Genomic DNA, 7,500 nt, shown 5'->3' with positions numbered 1-7,500 from the left:
CCTACCATTTCAAGTTTCCAGATCAGTCTCCGGTGTGGTACCTTATCAAAGGCCTTTTTTAAATCCAGATATATTCCATCAGCCCAACCATCTCTTTCCTGTATTACATCTATCACCCTCGAATAGTAACATATCAGGTTTGTCGTGCATGAACGCCCTTTTCTAAAACCAAATTGACACTCACAAAGTATGTCATTTTTCTCCAAGAAGTCTGTCCATCTATTCTTCACCACCCTCTCACACATCTTAGCTACCACACTTGTAAGTGACACTGGTCTATAGTTCAATGGGTCTCTCTTGTTACCTGATTTATAGATTGGGACAATGTTAGCTCTTTTCCAGTCTTGGGGCACTACACCTTCCCTTAATGAGGCATCAATTACTTCACAAACTTTTTCTGCCAGTTGCTCCCTGCATTCTCTTAAAATCCATCCTGATACCCCATCAGGTCCCACAGCTTTTCTCACTTCTAAACTCCCCATCATATTCTTGATCTCCTCCACAGTTACTTGAAACTCCTTCATAATCCCTTTCTGTTCCATTACCAGTGGTTTGTCAAAAGCAGTCTCCTTTGTGAATACCTTCCGAAAGCATTCATTCATAGCCTCTGCCATTTCCCTGGGATCTTCACTGCATACTCCATTTACTTCTAAACTTTCAATACTTTCTCTATTTTTGATGTTGTTGTTCACATGTCTGTAAAAAAGCCTTGGTTTGGTCTTTACATTTATCAATTATATCCTTTTCTTGTTTCTTTCTTTCTTCTCTTCTAATCAACACATATTCATTTCTTGCTCTTTTGTAACTTTCCCACTGCTTAATCCGTCTTTTCCTTCTCCACCTCTTCCATGCATCCTCTTTTCTTGTTCTAGCCTTTTCACATCTATCGTTAAACCAGTCCTGCTTTCCAACTTCTCTATGTTGTCTTATTGGTACAAATTTTTCTCACCTTCTTTGTATATTTTATAAATTCCTTCCACTTTTCATTTGCTCCCATAGCACTCTTGAATTTCATCCAATTTGTCTCTTGAAAGAATTTCTTTAGGTTTCCAAAATCTGTCTTGGCATAATTCCATCTTCCCACTTTATATTCTTCATTTCTTCTAGATTTCTCTTCATCTATCACCTTGAACTCCAAAACTGCATGATCACTCTTTGCTAAAGGGCACTCCACCCTCATCTCCTCAATGACCATTGGCTCTGTACTAAAGACCAAGTCCAGTCTTGACGATGCTCCTCTCCTCCAAACCTAGTATCTTCTTTGACCCACTGAGTTAACACATTTTCCATTGCCAGTGTCAATAGTGTATTTCCCCATGTTGTCTCTGATCCTTCCATTGACCAGTCCTCCCAACACACCTCTTTACAATTAAAATCTCCCATCATTATAGTTCGTTCACAGCCACCCAACATTTCTTCCAGACATGTTCCTGTATCACTTATCATTTCTTCATATTCCTGTACTGACCATGCATTTGTCTTAGGTGGTACGTACACCACTATGTAGTGCCTCTTTTTCCTTCATTAGTTTCTGCTCTGATCTTTAGCACTTCTGCCTTTCCCATACCTTCTTTCACTTGATCCACCTTTATATCTTTTTTAACCAGCAACATCACTCCTCCTCCCATCTTACCTACTCTATTTCTTTTCCAAACATTATATTTCCTTCTCCAACCATCATCAGGTCTTCTCCCTCTCTCAGTTTTGTTTCAGTAAGACCCACAATATCTGGGTTCTTGTCCTCAAGTAATCGTTGAGTTCTAAAATCCCCGATATCACTCCATTTATGTTGGAATACATTACATTCCGCTCATACGTAAGTTTCTTTAGTCCTTTCTTACTGTACTTTTCTGGGTTATGAACCACTTCCTCAGTCTCATATCCAAGATTCTCCAGAAAACTCTTTCTTCTCCTCTTCTGTCCTCTCTTCATTTTTTTTTCAAAGCCTCCTTTCTCAACTCATTTAACATTTCTCTTTCCTTTTCACCGAGATCTCTTCTCAACCAAATCTTCCTTGTTGTTTCCTGCTGGGCTAGCCTCCATGATTTCTCCACCAATTCATCTACATCCTTTTGTGACTTAAGTTTGATTCTTATTGGCCTCATACCTTCTCTTGTGAACTTTCCAATTCTATGGAAGTCCTCTATTTCTTGTACTAGGTCTTTTCCTCCTCCTGCACCACATTAATGATATTATTTATCACCTTTTTATGTTTTTCTCTCTCTCCATTTTACTCGGTGTCTTATCCTCCTCCACACCAAATATCACCACACATCTCTTTTTGTCTACAGTTTCCCTCACCAATGTCTCATTTGATTGTGTGTCTGTGTGTGTTTTCCCCTACTTTCATACTGGCATGCGTACAAGCACATACATAGGCATTCACTCAGGCAAAACAACTTTACTATTTATACATATGGGTACAAAACATGATTTATAGTGGGCCTTTCGGCAACTAATGGGGCCCGCAGATGGCAGCTGTGTTGCCCCGCGCTACGGCAAGGCTGATGCGTTGCCGCAGCCAACCTGTCTCTCGAGGCTCCCGCTGCGTTGGGTGATTCTTCTACCAATATCATCCAGTAAGTCATTGAAGTCTGGCCCGAGCACACCGCTAGTCTCCACAGCAAGCGGTGAGAAATCATACCTCCAGGCCAGGTGCCGTTGCCCCAGCAGGGTCTTGGATTAGGGACGGCCACCTGCTAAATCTTAAATGGCAAGATTTGTCTCACTTTGAGATTTGTCAGAATAGAGACTAATACACTCTAAGTGAGTACTTTTCCAGGTGAATAGTGCACACTGATAATGCTGAATGACTGGGCAACACAATATTAGATTAACCTTGTTTACAGTGTGAATATAACTACCAGATGTTAAAGACTGTAGCTCTGGTTTCAAGAGATATATCACGATGAAGAATTTCCAGTGTCTTACTAAGACGCCCTTAAATTAAATCACTTATATCTGATTATACAACACCATACGGCTTCATAGTTAAGCACAGGTTGGCTTCAGTGATCCGGAGTTCCCCAGTGACATCTGGTGGCCGCTCAATTCACCATCAGATGTGAAGGTTCAACCAGTACTGCTGCTATTTCAGAGGCGGGTGAGAGCGACCTGGTGGTGTTGAGGCACGAAATAACACCAAACTGGCCGGACGGATCCACTGAAGTCAAGGGAATCACACTGGTCGAATACGGAAATCCCAACGGGTGAGAGAGTGAGAGGGGAGTGAGTGAGAGAGAGAGAGGAGGTGAGAGTGAGAGGGAGTGGGTAAGAGACGGATTAGGAGAGAGGAGAGAAAGAGAGAGAGAGAGAGAGAGAGAGAGAGAGAGAGAGAGAGAGATCTCTCTCTCTCTCTCTCTCTCTCTCTCTCTCTCTCTCTCTCTCAAATAAACTCAGAATATAAACACACAACCGAACACCACTAAAACACACTCAAAACACCAAAACACAGAAATACACCCAAACACCTCAAATCACAGTCAAAACACAAACACGAAAAACACCAAAACACATCTAAACACACCCAAAACACACTGCAAACACATCTCTAAACACTCAAACACGTAAAAACGCACCCAAACACACTCAGAACACCCAAACACATCCAAACACAATCAACACACTCAAAACACTCTGAACACACCCAAAACACACTCAAAACACGTAAAGACACTCAAAATACATAAAGTCACACTCAAAACACACTCAAAACACACCACCGGAAATACACTCAAAACACACCCAAACATACTCAAACTCACTCATAAAACACCCAAAACACACTCAGAATATCTCCAAACACACTCCAAAATACACTTAAATACAACCAAACACACAAAAACACACCAAAACACATCTCTAATCACCAAAACACACTCAAGACACACAAAACATACTCAAACATATATAACACACTCAAAATAGACTCAAAACACACAAAATACATTGAACACACTCAAAACACTCTCAAAACACACCCAAACACATGAGACCACCATAAAAATACTCAAACACCACCAAAACACACCCACACACACTCAGAATACCTCCAAAAATACTCAAAACACACGCAAAACACATTCAAATCACACTCAAATCACACTCAAAATACCCAAACATATCTCTACACATCCCAACATACTTAAACACACTCAAAACACTTCCAAACACAGTCAGAATTCCTCCAAACACACTCAGGCTTACCAAAACACAGCAAAACACACACAAAACATAAACGTAACACACAAAACACACACACACACACACACACACACACAAAACACTCAAAGCACCATCAAAATACACAAACACCACTAAAACACACCCAAACTCACTCAGAATAACACCAAGCACACTCGAAACACACTCAAAACACACTCAAATCACTATCAGAACACCCAAACATATATCTAAATATCCCAACGCACTCAAACACACTCAGAATACCTCCAAATACACTCTAGCACACAAAAACACCAAAACACACACAAAACATACACAAAACATCCAAAACACACCCAAACACACACAAAACACTCAAAGCACCATCAAAATACACAAACACCACTAAAACACACACAAACACACTCAGAATACCTCCAAACACACTCAACACTCACCCAAAACACACATTAAACACACCCATAACACATTAAACACACTCAGAATACGGTCAAAACACGCCAGACACACTCTAATACACTCAAAATACCTTCAAACACTCAAAAACACACTAAAACGCACTCAAATCACCATCAAAACACCCAAACACAAAAATACATTCAAACACGCCAAAACACAAACACACTCCAGACACACCCAAAACACACTCCAAACACACACAAAACACACAAAAACACACCAACACACATCTTTAATCATCCAAACTGAAGACACACCCAAACACACTCAAACACATCTTTAAACACACTCAAAGCACACACATACACACTCAAGTCACCTTCAAAATACTCAAATACATCTCTAAGCATCCAAACACACTTAAACACACTGAAAACACACTCAAACTCACTCAGAATACCTCCAAACACAGTCAAACACACAAAAACACCCAAACATATCTCTAATCACCCAAACACGCTCAAGACACACCCAAAACACACTCAAATCACCATCAAAATACACAAACACTACTAAAAGACACCAAAGCACACTCAAACACACTCCAACACTCTCAAAACATTCTCCAAACACTCGAGACACACTCAAAACACCATCAAAGCACTCAAATCACCATCAAAATACACAAAGACACCCAGACACACTCCAACACGCTCAAATATACATCCAAACCTCCAATTTTCCTAATCCAAACACTTTTTTTCCCTTTCCCCACAGAGGTACAGCGCCACAGAGGTACAGTGGGTGTTCCAGCGGCGATGTGTACGAAGATGGTGCTCTGAGGGGATCCAAACGCGGGCTGTGTATTACCGCTCAAACGCGACATGTACTGTACCACCAAACAGTGCTGGCTCGCGTGAGGCAGGAAGGCATCCAGGCCAATACCACATCCACCTTTGTGTGATTGTGTTTGGAAAAATTGTGTGTGTTTGTGGTTTGAGTGTGTGTTTGGAGGAATAAATTTGTGTTTGGGTGTGTTTGGAGGAAAAATGTCTGTTTGGGTGTGTCTTGTAAGTGTGTTTGTGTGTTTTGAATGTGTTTGTAGGAAAAATTGTGTTTGGTGTGTTTTGGGTATGTTTGAGTGTGTTGTGTGTTTGGAAAAAAATTGTGTTTAGGAGTGTTTAGAGGAAAAAAATGTCTGTTTGGGTGTGTCTTATGTTTGGGTGTGTTTGAAAGTGTTTGTTTAGGAAAAATTGTGTGTTTGAGTGTGTTTGGGTATGTTTGGAGGAAAATTTTTCTGTTTGGGTGTGTTTTGAGGTTTGACTGAGTGTGTTTTGAGTGTGTGTGAGTGTTTGGAAGTGATTTTGAGTATGTTTGGGTGTGTTTTGAGTGTGTTGAAGGAAAAAATGCGTTTTGGGTATGTTTGGGTGTGCTTGGAGGTGTTTTAAGTGTGTTTGGAGGTGTTAGGGTGTGTTTGTGCAGAAAAAACACTACTACTATTGCTACAATTACTACTACTACTACTACTACTACTACTACTACTACTACTACTACTACTACTACTACTATTACTACTACTACTACTGCTACTATACTATTATTATTATACTACTACTACTTACTACTACTTATTATTATTATTATTATTATTATTATTATTATTATTATTACTTACTACTACTACTACTACTACTACTACTACTACTACTACTACTACTACTACTACTACTACTACTACTACTACTACTACTACTACTACTACTACTACTACTACTACTACTACTACTACTACTACTACTACTACTACTACTACTACTACTACTACTACTACTACTCTCTCTCTCTCTTGTTACTCTACTCTCTCTCTCTCTCTCTCTCTCTCTCTCTCTCTCTCTCTCTCTCTCTCTCTCTCTCTCTCTCTCTCTCTCTCTCTCTCTCTCTCTCTCTCTGTGTGTGTGTGTGTGTGTGTGTTGTGTTGTATCTGTGTGTAGGTGCACCGAGCGAAATTGTGTGGTATTGCATCGTCATCACCATCCTCATCATCATCATCAGTCATCATCATCATCATCATCATCATCATCATCATCATCATCATCGTCATCATCATGTGTGAGCCTGGCAGTGTCCTGAGCGGGAGCGAAATAAAGCAATATTTGTCCGTGTTGGCGTTTGTTTGACTTGGTTTGGTCATTCATTTGTCATTTTGTCCTTGGCTGAGTGAGAGGAGAGACGAAAGGCTGACTGGGAGAAGCGAAGGAGATGAAGGGGAAGGGAGAGAGAGGAAGGAGAGAAAGGAGAGGTAAGGACGAGAAGACCGAAGAACGCGAATAAAGACACCACCAACATGACGAGGGAATAAACAAAGCAAACAAGCCAAAATTTAAATCCGTAAAAAATAAACGAAATTACGAGAATATCAACAATAAACTAAGGAAACATAGATGAATAAAACGTAATAATGACAGAGAGAGAGAAGAGAGAAATTACGCGAAAATAAATTCCCGTGAAGATGAAATAGCGATGAAAACGACGCGAAAATAAATTCTAGTGAAGATATGAATGAGCGAATGAGTGAATGGTACTTAATGGTAGTTAGCTCGGTAGCAGCGGCCGCTCAACACCCAGACTTATGATATGCTGTTGCCGGGCACTGTGTGAAGACGTCTTAGGGGCGAGAATTGTGGACAGCGAAACATAAGAGAGGGTGTTGTGCTGGTGAGGAAGGATTTGAAGGAGCGAATGAGCGAATGGTGCTTAGTGGTAGTTGGCTTATTAATCTCCACTGTATATTCAACACCCAGACTTATGATATGCTGTTTGGCCCTGTGTCAAGACGTCTTAGGGCCGAGAATTGTGGACAGCGAAACATAAGAGAGGGTGTTGTGCTGGTGAGGAAGGCAATCAATGAGCGAATGG

The 7,500-nt window shown here is 40.6% G+C and overlaps 1 pseudogene; it reads left to right on the top strand.

Moving 5' to 3' along the window:
- The window catches only part of LOC123508286, a 44,331-nt pseudogene extending 38,783 nt beyond the window's left edge, over positions 1-5,548 (top strand).
- Positions 5,549-7,500: the final 1,952 nt, after the last annotated feature.

The sequence above is a fragment of the Portunus trituberculatus genome, chromosome 3 (genome assembly GCF_017591435.1).
Source record: "Portunus trituberculatus isolate SZX2019 chromosome 3, ASM1759143v1, whole genome shotgun sequence".
In the NCBI taxonomy this organism is placed as follows: domain Eukaryota; kingdom Metazoa; phylum Arthropoda; class Malacostraca; order Decapoda; family Portunidae; genus Portunus; species Portunus trituberculatus.
This window is presented reverse-complemented; position numbering and strand designations above follow the sequence as displayed.